The sequence below is a fragment of the Podarcis tiliguerta genome (assembly GCF_965153285.1).
Source record: "Podarcis tiliguerta genome assembly, chromosome: 2".
Taxonomy (NCBI): Eukaryota; Metazoa; Chordata; class Lepidosauria; order Squamata; family Lacertidae; genus Podarcis; species Podarcis tiliguerta.
In genome coordinates, this window is record NC_139535.1 from 56,271,121 (window position 1) to 56,289,047 (window position 17,927).

The 17,927-nt window shown below is 44.5% G+C and overlaps 1 protein-coding gene across 2 annotated transcripts in view; it reads left to right on the forward strand.

Annotated features, from left to right (window-relative positions):
• Positions 1-1,232: 1,232 nt before the first annotated feature.
• The window catches only part of GPRIN1 (G protein regulated inducer of neurite outgrowth 1), a 53,878-nt gene continuing 37,183 nt past the window's right edge, over positions 1,233-17,927 (forward strand). The window contains exons 1-2 of one of the 2 annotated variants that reach the window (XM_083423225.1): positions 1,233-1,586; positions 2,822-2,955. The gene's annotated coding sequence lies outside the window, so the exon portion shown is untranslated. The other variant, XM_083423226.1, reaches the window with a different exon arrangement.

A 17,927-nucleotide genomic window follows, 5' to 3' on the forward strand; every position in this document is an offset into this window, starting at 1 on the left:
ATTTCTGTCTCCCCACCCCTGGGGTCCGTTCCCATGGCTTCCCAAAATCAGAAGTGTTTTTATAATGCTAGTTTCAAAGCAGATGTCAGCTTCTGTCAAGTCCTTCTTTCTAAAACAACCCATCACTTTGTGATTGGATTATAAAAGAGCAATTTATAGGATTGATGGGTGTAAAAAAACTAAGACCGTGCTAAGGACCACAGACTAGGAAGCACAGCCCAACTGATAGTAGTGCCTCTATAGTGAGCTAGATGGTAGTATTAACCAAGTAAGAGAAAAGAAGCAGGATGTACACCACAGTTCAAAGGAGTTCTACTCTTGGAACCATACTTATTCACATTCTTGCAGGATAGGAATCTTGTCGAGCTGTTGCCATAAGCGGCAAAAGCAAAGACAAATGCAGTTCACCAGTCCTGTGGCCTGCCAGGTGCTTGATCAATCCTCTCATGTTTTTTGCAGTTCCACCCTTTCGTGGCTGGTTGGCTGTTTTGCCTGATGGTAACATGTCTGTCAGACCTTTTCCTTTGCTTGTAACAAACGCAAGTCAGTTACAGCAAACACAAACGCAGACACAAATAGTCTTGTGACTCCTTAAAGACAAACACATTTGTTGCAGCATAAACTTTTGTGGTCTAAAGTCCTCCTTTATCAGATACAGGATAACTGAAGGGAGCCACTTCACCTATCTGCTGACGTGTGGGGCTAGAACTCATGCCACAGTAACTGTGCAATCTTATGCATCTGCGCTCCGAATTAAGTTGCATGGTGGTCAGTGAGGCTCACTCCTAATAATCGCGTTTGGGATTTCACAAGGGTCTTTTCAAATGCCGCTAGCTTTGTTTGGGAAGGTTTGCTTCTGAAACCCTTGCCAACAGAGGCGCAGCCAGGCTCCCACTGCCTTTGCAGAGTAAGCGGTACTGGCTGTGCTGGGCCCGGCAGGCCTGGATCACTTCCCAGTTGCCGCAATCCCTGCGGAAAGGGAAGACCACCGCCAGGAAGTGGCCGGAGTCCGCAGCTCCGGATGGCCTTGAGGATCCCATGAATCCGCTGCTCCCGCCAATTCTAGTCTTTGGGACTGTGGAGCCGCTTCACCAGCAGAATATCTCGACCATGCCCAAGCTGGGCTCTCTGTCCCGCGCGCCTTAGCGGCGTTCTTCCTTCCACCTGCGCAGCACGAGCGCTTTCCCGCAGGCGGCGGCGGCTTCTCGCGGTCGCCATGGAAACGAGGCCTGGTGCCCCTGGAGCCTTGTCAGAAGCCTCTTGGGGCTGGTACCGCGAGTGGTCTACCCCACGGAGGCCGCTTCCCAAGGCAAAACCTTAACACCCCTTAACAACTACCGCATTCCGAGCAGGGGGAGTCAGAATCCGACGTGGTATCCGCCAGCCGGCGCGAGGGACCAGCGCCCTAAACTGAGGGGAAAGGACGGGCGACCACGGCCTACCCTAGCCATTAGAAAGAGGATTAAAAAGGGCGGGAGTCCAACATATTGGTTTCCCGTTGGATAGGAATTTTGCCCAGTGGGGAAAGAAGGCGGGGAGAGGAAAGCGTGGCCATTGGAGAAGAAAACGAGGGAGCCGTGAAATGAGTGGGTCTTATGGACAGTTTGTGGAAGAAGGTGTTGAAATTCTGTTGAGGGGTGTAATTGAAGTGGGTGGGGAGGCGGTATCGATTAACTAGATTTAAATGCAATTCGGGGTGCAGCGGCAGAGATTGCATTCACCGAGCGGGTGAAGGAGAGTAAGTATGCAAAGTCCTCCCATTTCCATGCTGTTTCCTATATGCCATGAGGGCTAGTAGCTCTACTTATGAAAACAGGCGTTGGGGTGTGAGGCTTCGAAAGATCTGGGACCCTCAACAGTTTCCTTTGCTTATTCCATTCTTAATTCAGCGTTGTACAGACTGGAAAGTGGGAGGGCAGGTTTTAGGATGAATGTTCCTGATTCACTCATGTTCCAGAAGCAGGATTGTTAACTATTTTGTTTATTTGCTTGCTTGTTATTGAAGGTGCAGCATTCTGCATCCACAACTGACAAAAATCAATAAAAATGTTTTCCATTACTTCCTCTGGATCAGCAGTGGAGAGCCTTAGGGCTTGGGGCCAAATGTGGCCCTCTTGGCTTTTTATATTTCCCCAGGCCACAACACTCACTGGCTCTGGTGCCCTTCATGAGTGTCTTTCCTTGGCTGGAATGTGTCCTTGAATTGTCATAATGTTCCTTGCTTACCTGGATGGAGGACTGAGCGGGGTGTGGGAGCTTGTAGAAACTAGCCTGCTTTGCACCTACTGCTCTGCACAGTTTTGCCTTTGACCAAGGCCAAGCCTATTCTTTGTGTGTGGCTCCTGGATGATTGCCCCGAAGTGAATGCGGCTTTGAGTTGGAAAGGGCTCCCTGCCCATGATCAAGATGCTAGATTAACCAAGATTCAGTAATATCCAACTGTCTACGCTAAACTCTCTTAATGAAATTATCCATGGGCATATTTGTTGGTTAAATTATGTTTGACAAGTCAGTCACTCACATAAATTTCTGAGACATCTATCTGATCTACTGAGAACAATTTGTACACAAAAACTGGTTTTCCAGTGTAGAGCCACTGAATCAGTTTCCTTGGGTTCAGAAGGTTGCTCAATGCAAAGTTTCTGTTGCTGGAAGCCTATCTGGAGCACCCAGAGTGTATATGTGGTTTCCTTCTCTTTAGGGAGGCAGGCACAATGCCTATATAAACATACATTCTGTAAAAGCCAGCCATTTTATGATAGGTTTTGGTTAAACGATGAACAGCATTTACTAGTTACAGTATTCTCCTTTATCGTTCTAGAAGACATGGGTGGAGGGTCAATGGATATGAACTGATGCAACTGGCAGTTTCCTAGTCAAATATCTGAGACAGAACACACTACACTCGCTGCTGAGATCAGTATATAGAGCTCCTTTGGGAAGGCATCGTGACATGTAAGTGCTTGCAGTAGTTTGCCCTACTCTGCAGTGATAGCATAATGTGATAATTGGGAAGCTTTCATTCTTCAGAACTGTCAGCTTGCACACCTCTCCTTGATGCTAAGTTGATCATAAAACATTTAAAAATAAATAAAATGACTTCATTTTGTTTTTTAAGATTTGTCAAAAATATTTAAGCTCACTAGTTGAGAGCACATCTTCCCAAAGCAGCTTAATGAGGCATTCACCTGGCAAATCTCAAACACTGTAGGGTAGGTTATGCATATTTTATAGCCCTGAATATTAAACCCAAAGAAATTAATCACACTTGCTGGAGAGGTTTTTTATTTATTTAAATATTCCTATTCTCCTGTTAATACATACTAGCCTTTAGGAGCCTGGGGGGGGGGGGGACCCTCCCTCTTCCTTGAATTTCCACTATTACTGATTGTTGGGTTTTTTTAGGTTATTGAGTTTAATATCTAAGCATTAGATCCTAAGGTTTTGATATTATGTACTCTTACATGGAGAGATAATTCTGTTGACTTAAATAGGATTTATGTCAAGATAAATATTCATAGGATTGGGTTGCACATCATTCTAATGTTTGTTTGGAAGAAAAGGGTGTGATTTGTAGAGAGGCAAATATTGAAAGATTCTAAAGCAAGGATGTAGGAAAGACTTCTGGCCCTTGAGCTGGCTCCAGTCTACACCTTGCTACCCCCACCCACTGCAAATAGGATCTCCCTCTCCTCATAAAACTATGGGTACCATTAGAAGCTCTTATTCTAAGCTGGGGGGTGGGGGCTTGTCTGGGGAAAGAAGGGTTAACCCTCTAGACTCTAGTGTAAAAATAATTATTTCAGGCTGCTTGGTTTTATAATAATAAACAATGGGATGTTAAGAGAAACAAGAAGATGATCTTGTGCATGTTAGACAAACAAACATGGTAAGGTGATATTGTATATTGGCATTAAATGTTCAAGCTTTTTAGTTGCACAGAATTATCCAAAAGTCATAATGGAATGTGTATTAATTCTAAGGTATGCAGGATACAATAATGAAATTTGAAATCCCTTTTCATTGAAGAAATAATTATGCAGCTTTCTGCTTACATATGATGTAATATGTTAACCAGGTGTTAGTTAATATATTTTGCATTGAACAGAGAATGTGGATCTTAGAATTTTCATGTATTTTGATAGTCCACTTTGTAAAGATATTTGCTAAAATATTTGTAAAACTTCTCTCTTTCTCTCTTTCTGTGAGATTGAGTAACTTTTGCATTGTGCCTGGTTAGATTTCTGTGAGATTGAACAACTTTTGCATTGTGCCTGGTTAATTGTTCTGTGTAAATCAAAAGTTGGCATGACAACGGCTGTCTGTACTAAATCCCACATTTGCTCATTTTCCTGGTTCTCACCATCAGTACTCCAAGGGCTTGTCTGCATGGTGCTGTCTGCATAGTGCTTGTTGTAGGTCATGCTGATCCCCAGCTAGATGGAATTGTGGACTGAGCACAGTGTGCATAGTCCACATGACAAGAGCAATGATGTCAGAACAAGAAACTATATGCTTCCTTTCTCTTAGGAATACTAAGTGCTGAACATTGGGCTCAATGCAAAACAATAGGATTTATTTCCTGGACAAAGGAAAAAAAACACCATTCAGTTTTACCTATGGAAATTATTTCCCATGATTCACTTCATTAGCATATTTGCATTTCTCCAAGCCATTGAATCAATTAGTTCATCCTCACAACAACCCTTCAAGGGAGATTAGACTGGGAGATAATGCCTGGTTCAAATCCTCCTAGTTAATTTACTAGAATTTTGATTTACTGGAATTTTAATCCAAGCAGGTAAAGGTAAAGGTAAAGGGACCCCTGACCATTAGGTCCAGTCGTGACCGACTCTGGGGTTGCGGCACTCATCTTGCTTTATTGGTCGAGGGAGCCGGCGTACAGCTTCCGGGTCATGTGGCCAGTATGACTAAGCCACTTCTGGCGAACCAGAGCAGTGCACAGAAACACCATTTACCTTCCCGATGGAGCGGTACCTATTTATCTACTTGCACTTTGACGTGCTTTCAAACTGCTAGGTGGGCAGGAGCAGGGACTGAGCAACGGGAGCTCACCCCGTCGTGGGGATTCGAACCACCGACCTTCTGATCAGCAAGTCCCAGGCTCTGTGGTTTAACCCACAGCGCCACCCACGTCCCTAATCCAGGCAGGTGTTTAGTCATGTCCAACTCTTCATGACCCCATGGACCAGAGCACGCCAGTCACTCCTGTCTTCCACTGCCTCCCGCAGTTTGGTCAAACTCATGCTGGTAGCTTCGAGAACACTGTCCACCATCTTGTCCTCTGTCATCCCCTTCTTGTGCCCTCCATCTTTCCCAACATCAGGGTCTTTTCCAGGGAGTCTTCTCTTCTCATGAGGTGGCCAAAGTATTGGAGCCTCAGCTTCAGGATCTGTCCTTCCAGCGAGCACTCAGGCCTGATTTCCTTAAGAATGGATAGGCTTGAACTTCTTGCAGTCCATGGGACTCTCAAGAGTCTCCTCCAGCACCAGAATTCAAAAGCATCAATTCTTTGGCGATCAGCCTTCTTTATGTTCCAGCTCTCACTTCCATACATCACTACTGGGAAAACCATAGCTTTAACTATACGGACCTTTGTTGGCAAGGTGATGTTTCTGCTTTTTGAGATGCTGTCTAGGGTACCCCACCCCAAATCCAGTGCCGTGTGTGTGTGTGTGTGTGTGTTCTCCTTTTTTTTTTTTTGCTGCTATACTATTTTTATTTTTATTTTACTGTCTTTATTTTTTCCTCTTCCCTCTTTTTTCTTTTGTTTATTTTGTGAATAAAAATTACTTTTAATAAGAGAAATAAGCTCTACACCAACAAGTTTATCACAATAAAGGCCTGATCACCTGCTGATCTAAGCTACAATGATGGAATCCCCAAACACCTGGTGGTATTGGAGCATGCGCTGAGATTCCTGGGGCAGATCTTGATGAAACTCAAAGGGGCTATTTTGTTCAGTTTCTCGCCTTTCCCTCACCCTTCTACCTGTTGTTGTTGGTTTTACAGTATACAGGAAACAGAAGGTATTCACTCAGATCTATTCCCAGAGTTTAAGTCACTGGAAATCTTGAATCAGTCTGTGCCTTTGTCATAGTGAACATATTAATGTTAATCAACTCGCCTTTTTTATTATGATGATTGCAGAGGAATGTGGAGGTTCTCATTTTGCAAGGTGTGAGAATCTTCAATTTTTATAACGTTTCTCACTCTGAAAAAAGCTAGATATTTTTCCCATCAGAAAACATTCTGGAGGAAAATCTAGAAGATACAGCTGCAGTTTCCTCTTTTGAAATTATGGTTTAATGTGAACATTCTTTTACATTCACATAATAGCTTAATTGGCTTAAATTCCATGTACATGATTTCAAAATCAGGCACTCAACCAGTTTCTCATTGTATTTATTCAGCATGCATGCACTATACCAGCTATTGGCAGAGTCTATGTTTTTGAATAGACTCACAAGAACATCTTTTTTTCACATCTGAAAGTAGGGTTTATAGTGTGAGATAATGTCCACAGACTCCATGATGGATGAGCAGCTCTCAGCAGTATTAGTGCAAGCTTTGTCACTTAGACAATGCAGCCATGCTGCAAGGCATTCTATTCTTAACAATGACTTCATCATTGATAGCCTCTTGGTTGCCACCACTTGTCATTCTAGCAGTGTTTTGCAAGCAGCTGTAGCTTGCAATCTGTGGGATAAGGGAACTCAGGAAGTCAAAGAGCAACTGGCTACTATGCAACCCAAGTAGAAACTGAAAAGGCCATTATGAATGTATCCACATCAGATCTGTTGTTAAGGGGCAAGCCATTTTTAGGGCATTTAAATTTTTTAGATCCCCTTGGTAACTTTCAGATCGTTCAAAAATGCTTCACCATTCTCCTGATGAACCTCAAGCAGGTGATTCTCTTTTTTTATGCTGCAGCATTTTATTTTCTGTTGCAGTCACTCAAATGTATAGCAGGATCTGTTCAATAAATACTCATTTTTTATATATTTTAAAAGGTAGTTATAGATATTTAATGTATTATAGTTCCCACATCTTATGAAAGAAGATAGCTAGTGGAGAGGGAGGGCGGGAGGGCGGGAGAGAGAGTTTTGATTGGGTTTATGCATGTTAGTGAATACAATTCTAGGAAGCTTACGAAAATATAGTAGTGGTAATAATAAATGTAGTAGGAGTAGTAAAAGTCGGTTACATTTGTTTGCCTGACTAATGCTAATGCAGAGCATATTAGTACTGGGTGACAACATAGGTCTCGGGTCAGATCTGTTGCCAACGAAGGGGGAAGTATTGCTTTTCTGACCTTTAGTTCCCAATTATTTAGATGGTCAAGCATGACCAACAAGGTAGTCAGAATCTCCTAATTATAACAGTAGTACTTATGCCAAACTAATGATCCATGTAGTCCAAGGTCTTGTATCTATCCATTGCTACTTTGGAGCTTCCCCCGACCCCAGCCCCCAGAACAGCCTGCTATCCGCAAGCCTAGGGAGCCGCGCCGGTCTCCCCAGGCTTGCGGAGAGCTGTGCGAAGCCCGGGGCGCACTCTTCAGCGCACCCCTGGCTTCAGAATGCAGGCAGCTCTGCGCAACCTTTGGGAGCCCAGCACGGCTTCACACCGGGCTCCCTAGGGTCACGCAGAGCTGCGCGTAGCCTGGGAATGCAGGCAGCTCTGCGCGACCCTTGGGAGCCCAGCGCAAAGTCGCGCCGGTCTCCCAAGGGTTGCGCATAGCTTCCTGAAGCCTGGAGAGCGAGAGGGGTCGGTGCGCACCGACCCCTCTCGCTCTCCAGGCTTCAGTGAAAGCCTGCATTCACCCCATAGGATGCACACACATTTCCCCTTCATTTTTGGAGGGGAAAAGTGTGTCCTATAGGGCGAAAAATACGGCACTTCTTTACACAGTACATGGAATTTGCTGCCATGTGATGCAGTGCTGACCACCAATTTAGATGGCTTTAAAAGAGGATTGACAAATTCATGGAGGATAAAGCTAACAATGACTACTAGCCAGAATGAGGTATGCCTTTGAATACCAGGTGTGTTTGTGTTCTGCTTTTGGGTTTCCCACAAACATCTGGATGGCTCCTGTGAGAACAGGGTGCCGGACTAGATGGGCCTTGGATGTGATCTAGCAGGCCTCTTCTTAAGTGGAAATGTTTTCTGTTCAGCCTTCTGAGTAAATAAGTTTTAATTGAGGAAGAATGTGTTTAAAAAGTAAGTGTAAACTACTTCTCAATATAGCTGCATGTTCCAGCCTTAAGATGTGCTGTTAATCCTTTGGGGCAGCTGTTCTCCAAGAAACTGAAGTGAGAGGTGTCTCAAAGGGGATCAGGAGGGAATTAATGATGTGGTCTGGCCGATGTGTTTGCTTACACGTTGCCAGAATATTTTGTATTCCATAGGGATGCAGGAGAGATCTCCAGGCGCTCTGTGTGGTGCTTGCTTTCTGAGAAATGTCACTTCAGGGACTTCGGGAGCTCCTTGTCAGAATGGCTTGAAAGCAGTCACAACTTCACGAGTAGAGAAAATACTTTTCAGAAGTACCTATACATCTGCTTATTATGTTGTATACAAAGCAACCACAACAAATGACCTTAAAATGTACTGCTACCTCTCTCCCCCCACCCCACCCCCTAGCCATCTTGTGTGTGCGTGCGTACCGAATTTTTCGGTCTGTAAGACGCACCAGACCATAAGACGCACCTAGTTTTTGGAGGAGGAAAACAAGAAAAAAAATATTCTGAATTCCAGAAGCCAGAACAGCAAGAGGGATCGCTGCGCAGTGAAAGCAGCAATCCCTCTTGCTGTTCTGGCTTCTGGGATAGCTGTGCAGCCTGCATTTGCTCCATAAGACGCACACACATTTCCCCTTTACTTTTTAGGAGGGAAAAGGTGAGTCTTATAGAGCAAAAAATACGGTAATTTAATCTTGAATATATTCAAGAGCAGACCCCTGTCAGGCCTGGACCTAGCTCTGAGACAGCTACAGTTTGGGGTGTGTCTGTGTCCAGTTGTGCTCTAGCAATCAAGGTTCAAAAGGGCCTGAGGCGGAAGACGTTGTCAAAAACAGGCTTGTGCTCAGCTTCTGGAAGGGGTGGCCGCTGGAAGCAGTGGCTACTCCATGAGATGAGTTCTTCAGACTTGAGGAACTTGCCTTGGATGTGAGGGCTTTATCTGAGCCTGAGGTATGCCCTCCCCACCCCATCAGCTCTGAAGTCAGTTCAGGCTGTGGTCTCGGCTAGTTTAGTCAGGCTGCAACTGCAGCCTAGAGGGTGCACAGAGCTGAACCTACCTTGTTTGCTGAGGGAGCAAAATGCCATTTCCCCACCCCCAGAAGGGCCTTGTTAGCCTATGGACCTTTCAGTGGATCACTTTTCCCAACCCCAACAGCTCAAGGGTATTCCTAGCGGCAAGTGACTTAGAGAGCAGATTTGTTAATAGTCAAATCAATGGAGATGGGGAGAGACAATGGGGTGCGAAATAGAGATAATTATACTCTCAGTAGCAGGGCTTCCTTAATCTTTGCCTCCCCATTTGCATTGGTGCACAAAAAAGATGTGCAGTATTTATGCAGCTGGAGTTGGGTACGGGTATGTGTCTATGTGTGTATAACCCTTCTTCCTTGGTCCAGCCCACCCCTTCTTCCTGAAGTCAAGACTTTGCTTTTCATCTGTCAGCACCACATCTGCTTTGGAGCTTGGCCTTTCTGCTCGGCTGCCTGCAGGAATTGGCAGAGCACTCTTGCAGATAAAGCAGGCAGCCATGTGTGAAAGAAGGGGGTGGAGTGGGGGAGCATAGCTTCAGGCATCTCTGTGCCTTTCTACAGGAGAGAATGCTCAGTGCTAACACCATGCCACGCCAGCCAAGCAAATCAAGTTTCGGATGTGTGTCCCGCAGGTCACTCCAGGCTTGCCAAGTCTATTCTGTTTGCTTCTCACCTTTCCTTTCCAAGGGTTTCCCCCACATCTGTTGTAACTGCAGATTTCTACCTTGTGCCTTTGGTCGTTAAAGGAGGGAGGGGTAGAGCATTTTACTGCAGATTTTGTAGCAAGGTAGTTTGACGTGAACAGTTACTTTCCTTTTGGCCAATCTGAATGAATGTTTGAAATTTGCATGGGTGATATATGCAGTTTTAAGCTTGTCTCTCTCCCCCCACCCCCCGTTTGGTGAGAGCAGTGGGTGTTCCAGTGGGTGGTGTTGTCTTTCCTAACCCTGAGCAGAGAAAACAAGCACCAAGGCCTTGTGGAATACCCTCTTTTTGCCAAGTTTCTGTGAGGGGGGGGCATGGTGGTTGAAAGGGTGGAGTGGGTGGCGTAGTAGGGGGCAGGGTTTGTGGGGACAGGAGGTAGCACATTCCTGTTCCGCCTCAGGAGTTAAAATGGGACCTGGATTTGGTAGAACATCAGGTACACCACCACCGTGATAGATGTTGCTAGAGAACACCTCGGGTGCACTGACAAAATAGCTGAAATGGGAGGGACCTATGGAAGGGACATGGATAGCTGAGGGGGTGAACCACACTTCTGCTCTGTTTTAAACCCCTTAAATCTACAGCCACATGTCCTGTCAATAGCGCAATTTATACCAGCCGCAGACCTGGCACAGGAAATTTCCCACCCATTTATTCATTGGGGTGGGGTGGGGGATTCAAAAATAGCCCCCTCCAACATTGACAAGTGCCCTGCTCACATTGCTAAAACAGGGCATTAGGTATGGGCCTTGGGTACTTTGAATGGTGTGTAAAAGATGGAAGTTATGTTGAATCCAGGCTGTTCTGCTTTTCTGTGGTATGGAAATTAAGCAGCCCATGTGCTCATGGTAGCTGAACTGCATTTGTGGATTTATGGTTTTGAAATATGCTTTTGAAGCCTCCCATTTTGAAATCCTAATACGATATTTTTTAAACAAAGAAACCTAGCAAACTTTGCACAGCATTCGCTGTAGACCCAGAACACGAACACACAAACCCCTCTCAGAAGATATCCTAATAGTTTTTTCATCATTCAATTATTTCAGCTTTTCGGCAGGGGGTCCCCACTCATATGTTTGAATAGTTAGGATTGACAACCCAGCAGTTGTGGGTAAATTGGAGCAAGACATGTGTGCAAAATCTGTGTAACTGTTGCACTATGTGTGATCTCTGGCATATGTCTATAAATGAAGAATGTTGGCGAGTGGGGGGGGGCATATGTTTCCATGCTTCTTCCAGTACAAGGGAGAAGGGAGGCTAGGGGGTGGGGGATGAATACAATTCCTCTTGAGCTGCCAGCCTTCTCTGGCACAGGGACTGGGAGCATGCGTTTCCAAGGCAATCAGTAACATCTTACTCATCCCTTTCTCCTATTGTTATCCTGCCAATCTTACTTCTTTTAGCCGGGAAAGGAGGATGGACCAGCTGTTGGTACAAGGCCCCATGCTGCCTCAGCCGGGGGGGGGGGGGGACCCCACCTTTAGTTAAAGCTGTTTTTCCTCATGTAACTGAGGAATGAAGACCTATGTACAGAAACAACAAGATTACTAACAAGGCTGAAGGGGTTTGCTTCAGCCAAGGCTATTTTACTGTTTGAAAAATGCAAAGTGGGGGTGAATGCATCAAACCCAATAATTCTGCATGCTGTGTTGTTGGAACCTGATGAGACCAGACCAAAAGGAGTAACTAGGGGCATTTCATCATGAATCCTATAGCTGAACTCAACAACAACAACAACAACAAAAACCCCAAAACAGGTGGGATATTCCTCATTAATGCAGGAAAGGACCTTTGCTAAGTGGGATTTTCTTGTGAATAAACATATTGATCACAGGGAAATGCTTTGCACGATAATGTAATGACATAGTAAGTTCTGCGTGGAACCTCTGCTTTCATTTCACATCCAGCTAATTAACCATAAAGCAATGGCTTAGGGATACTAAAGCACTCTAATGTGGAAACAACCTTGGACTGTACTGAACTGCATGTGAGGGGTCATATATAAAACTACCCGTGTGGAGGCAACAGGATATCATGGGAAAGTTATAACATAATTTCATATTTGCTAACTCTTTCACAAGGGATGTATATACCATAGTTTGGTATATGCAGGGAACTTTTTTCATGGGGAAGCATTCATATATGAAGTCCCTTCCCATGTAGTCGGAATTGTTAACAGTCCGGGACCAATTTTACCACTTCATCTGATATTGTGTGACCCAGCTGTCTTTCCTGACCCCAGTGGTCTAGGCAAAGTGACAGGTGCCATTGACATCTGTGTCCTCAGAGTGATTCCCTGTCACCATCTGCCAGGAACCATAAGACGTGGTTGCCATGTCAGGCTGCTAGCCCTTAAGGCAAAAGAGAAGTCAAGAGGATTACACAGGCAGCCTCAAATGGAGGCAGTCAATTTGGGCTTTCTTGCCTTTTTGAGTTTTGCCATTCAAGTGCTCAACCTGGGAGCTGTTTGCCACTTGTGAAAAAGCAAGTAGACAGCTTTGTGCATGTCCTGTATGTGATTCTGTACAGAACTGTATATTTTATTTTATTTTTATTTAACAAAGTTTATAGACTACTTGATTGTAATAAAAATTTTGAGTAGTTTACAAGAAATACTAAAAGTACCAATAAAAACAAGTTAAAAACACATAATTAAAAACATTTAAAAGATAACTAAAATAAATAGTAGACAAAAAAGATTAAAAGACATCAACATCTATGTGTCTGGATAGGCTTGGCTAAGCAAAAACATTTTAAGCTGGTGCTGAAAAGAGTACAGTAAAGGCTCCTGCCTGATGTCAATAGACAACAAGTAACAGCTGCCACACTAACAGACCAATTTTTTTAAAGTGTAGAACAATTATTATGTGGCACCTGTTACAGTGTCAGCTCCATAGATTGAAGCAGTTGAGAGGGTGCATATGGAGTAGAGATTTCCCAAGTAAACTGCCCCCAACTGTTAGGGGCTTTATATACCAATAGCACCTTGAATTTTGACTGTTAATAAATCTACAACCCGTACAGATCTCCGAGCAGAGGTGTTAACATGCTGACAGTGTCTCATTTCTGTCAGTAGCTATGCTGCAACATTCTGCAGTAGCTGCAATTTTTGCATCAAGCATAAGGGAAGCCTCACATAGAATACATTGCTGTAATCCAGTCTTGAAGTCACCATTGCCTAGACTACTGTGGTCAAGTTCTTCTGGTCCAGGAACAGTTGTCGATGTTGTACTAAGCCATGGGTAGGCAAACTAAGGCCCAGGGGCTGGATCCGGCCGGCCCAATAGCCTTCTCAATCCGGCACGTGGATGGTCCGGGAATTAGCATGTTTTTACATGAGTAGAATGTGTCCTTTTATTTAAAATGCATCTCTGGGTTATTTGTGGGGCATAGGAATTTGTTCATTCCTCCCCCCCCCAAATGTCTGAGGGACAGTGGACTGCTGAAAGAGTTTGCTGACCCCTGTATAACTAAGCACAGCTGTCAGAAGGTGCTTTTAGCCAGTGTGGCTACCTGGGCCTCCAGTATCAAAGCAGGATCCAGAAGCACACCAAGGCTGCATACCTGCTCCTTCAGGGGGAGTGCAGTTCTGTATAAGGTAGGCAACTGACCCATTTCCTGGACATGGGGACCACTCATATAGAAAAACATACACTTTGTGTGATTCAAGGCGAACTAATTCTCAAGGGATATATGTTTTTACAAATAAATCAAGGCAGTTTGTTACCTGCTCCAAAAAGAGAAGAATAATGTTACATAGTTTAATTGAGGAGGTTCCCTCCAAATACCAATGTTCTCCTTTGCTACCACCACCGCATGTGCTTGCTTGCACATGCACACATGTGCAAGGGATAGTTAAGGTCATGGACTGGGAGCCCTATCCAGAACCCAGTCTATCTATCTCCTGATGCTATTCGCAGCTCCAGGAGGTATATGGCACTTTATAATTTCACATCCTTCTTGTGTAACACACAGTTGTCATGGTGATTGTGGGCTCAAGGCACCTGTTGCTTTCTTTTGAAAGTATATATGAAGCTCTTTCAGAGCCGTAGAGCTAGATTTAGACAAGGAGGAAAACAAGGTAAAAGGGAAGGGGGGTCAGGAGTGGTGGGAATGGCAGTCTGGGTTTGAGGCGGTTTACGATAGTAAGATACCATCACTGGTCTTGGCTGATAAAATGAGGTGAACGCTATGTGCTCTTCTGTTGCTCTCAACTAAAAAGCAAAATCCAGGGCCAACCCAGGATATTTTGCCACTATAGGCAAAACAGAAAGTGCCGCCCCCACCTCTTCCTCTGTGCACTCACTACTCACCTGTCCGCTCACCTAAGAGTGCCCCTTCATACAGCAATAATGTGGTAACATTGGGGAAGCATCCCGCTTGCATATAAATCCACCACTAATGTCAACAACATGCTACAGAATGCACCCACAATAAAACTGAGCTAGGAAACAGGAAGATGAGAGGTGGTTGAAATAATGTGAGAGATAACTGGGGTTGGAGTGGGACTTCTCAGAGCAAGGGCTAAGCTGGGAGCATGTTTGGCATGGTGGATTAGAAAATCTATGATGTGCCAGAGGAGAGGAAAGTACTTTGGCTAGTGGTGTCGACTGACACAGCCCAGTGGTTTGGAAGATGGTTAGAAACTATTGGAAACTATTGTTTAGTGCAATAAACCACCCTCTTTGGTGAAATACCAATCCAAAGAATATAGCATGCCCACACCCAAAATCCAAACCTTTATGCACACATATGATGAAATCAGCATGCTCATATACACAGAAATCCAGGGTGGTGGCTTCAGTGTCATAGTGTGTTGGATAAAAAATGAAATAGAACACATCCAGTCCTGTGAAAGCTGTTGGGCTGCTTATTATGTTGAGAGATTGAGAGCCCAGCACATTAGTATTCACACACACATTGGTCCTGCAAACTAGGATTCTTTGTCTCCCCCAGCCCACCTTATCCTGTAGATACCCCACTATCCTGGTGCTTTAATCAACTTTATTTTTATTCCTTCCCTATTTTTAGGTCTCTCTCTCTCCCCCTCCCCCTCCCTTGTTCCTACCTCACTGTTTACTGGAAGGAGCATTTTCTTTCTCTGCATCCTCTGTGTTGCCTAGCAACCAGGTGCACCGCAGATGCCAATTGGCTGAGGCCATTCAGCCAGCACTAGAAGCATTGTGCCTCCCCCCCCCCTTCTTCATATAGACCCACCATACAATTCTAGATAGAAAGGGGAGTGTGGGTGGGGAAAGGGGATGATTGTGGAAGACAGGGTGACAGAACATCCAGTCAGGAGATGTTGGTACTTCTCTGGGCTCATGATTCACTCAAGCTAGGCATGTCCTTGGCGGCAATCACCAGCTCTCGGTGAAGTGTACCGTGGCCTGCTGCAGCCTTGCTTTACATCTCCTATTCCTTCTTTTGCGTCCTAGGGATAGCTTATTTTCTTCCTCCATGCTGAGAAAACATTACTCTCAACCTTTGCCCTAGTCTTCCCAACCTGTTATTATTGCAGGATCCCAGACTCACTGGAAATGATGGTGATTGTTTTGCTTCCGTTTTTATCCCACCTTTCAACTCAGAGGGCCCTCGAGGCAACTTGCAAAATGATAAAATGCCAATAGAATATGGAGAGAGGGAGAGAGGGGGGAAAACAGCTGCAGAACAAGGAAACCAAGAGCAGGCTATAATTCAGATGTCTGGTCACTTGCTCCCTTCTCGTTAAAGTAGTAATAAGGGTTTGGCTTTATTTACTTTTAAGACAGAAGGGAACTAGTTGCACAGGCTTCAAAAGGAAAGGATGTACCACTGCAAAGAAGGCTCTGCAGCATGCCTAAGGTAGACCATCTGGAGCAAGATCCTACCTTGATTATACAGTGGTACCTCAGGTTAAGTACTTAATTCGTTCTGGAGGTCCGTTCTTAACCTGAAACTGTTCTTAACCTGAAGCACCACTTTAGCTAATGGGGCCTCCTGCTGCTGCCGCGCCGCCGGAGCCTGATTTCTGTTCTTATCCTGAAGCACTTTCTGGGTTTGCAGAGTGTGTAACCTGAAGTGTATGTAACCTGAAGCTTATGTAACCCGAGGTACCACTGTATAGGGAGTTGTTTGTAAACTTACATCATTTCTTACAAACCTAATACTGTACAGAAACCTAATGCATCTTTGGCATATTTTGTTTGTTTTGCTACCTTCTTCCAATACAATATTTGGTTGCAAGCAACTCACTTTTCCCTGCTGGGTCCATAGGCCGCCAAAGGAAAAAGGAAGAAAAGTGCAGATATTTTAATATATACTAAATATAGTTATATACATCAATGAAACGATTGACATTGTACACTACAAGAGAAACCAAAGAGAAGAGATGTGTTTAAATCAGTTTTAAGCCTGTAATATAATGGTCATTCCCTTTCTCCCCAAAGAACATAGGAATTGTAGTTCTGTTATCAGGGCTAAGCACCTCTAAGAGAAGTCTTCACTTCAGCAAGCTACAAATCCTATGTGTAAGTCTTGTAGTGTGGATATACCATTAGGTGCCCTGGGGAATATTTCTTCCTGACTTGAATCATCTTATTTTTAATCAGCCACCTGTCTCACTTTTTGAACTGATTCAACACACCCATTGCTGAAATTAATGATGTTTGGGGTGGGGGTTGAAGTGTAGGTGGGTTCCCACAAGGCAAGACACAGTGATAACAGCAAGAACCTTTATTGAACTACATAACTGGGAAGCAGAGGCAAAGCAACTACTTATATACATTTCTGAAAGCCTGGGCCACTCCCACTCCCAACGTGATTGGCTGTCTACACTTGCAAACTGCAAATCACGGGCCAGTGGCAGAGGCCAAAATCCTGAAATGTTCTGTGATTGGACAACATGTATCGAATCAGAACAAAGGAGCTCAAAAATCTTAGTCCAGACTCAAGCTTGGGCAAACACAGACCACTGAATACATAACAGGGTTGGAGGAAGAAATACTTGTCTAGGGACAGAACATGATGATACCATGGAATAGGAAGTTTGCTCTTCAAAACAAGCAAGCTCCTGAGAAATAGACAAGCTCTTCCTCCTGAGCAGGCGCATCACTTCCCCCTGGGAATCCTTTTTGCCTTCAGTGAGTGAACCAGACTCATCACTTCCCCCTAGGAATCCTCCTGTATGCCTTCAGTGAGTGAACCAAACTGAGCTCATTGTGATCTTTTTTCCCTGTCTACAAGAGTCACTTGAAAACACAGTGATGTGATAGTGTCCAACAGAGCTATGAATTTATTCATGCTTCATATTTATTTCTAGCAGCACTCACAGTGAACCAGGCACAGTACTGTACCCACTCCAGCAAAGGCAGGAATGTCCTCCAATTGGCTTTGAAAGTAGAAGACCATAAACAAGGTGATTTTTGAACATCATAGATCCAACTGGCCCCAGAAGCTTGGTGCTGACTTACAATAACAACAAAGAGTCCCATGGCACATTTAAGGCTAACAAATTTATGGCATAAGGTTTCTTGGACTGGAGTCAATTTCATCAATGGTTCTCCCAGGTTTCATGGAAAGTTTTTTCCTTCCTGAGGCCACATGTCAGTGGAGGGCGGGGCCAGAACCAAAATCGGATGGAGCAACAGCTGTGACTCTGTATAGTAGGCTTATAGTAGATTGAACAGGACAAGACTTCTAAAATGTGGTCATAGAACACTTGAGTCTCATGAAGCCAGGGCTTGTGCTTCTGGGTCTTGTGCAAAGAAAGAATGTGTGTATCTCCCCTGTACATGTGTCAGGCATGCAAGGCAGCTCTCCAAGGGTGGAATATGCATGTCTCCTTAGAGGAGACTCTAAGATGTGCAACTCATGAACTCTCTATGGTGAAAATCAGAAAGGGTAGAGCAATTGGAGGTGGGGAGCTCCACAGGGTACAGCAATA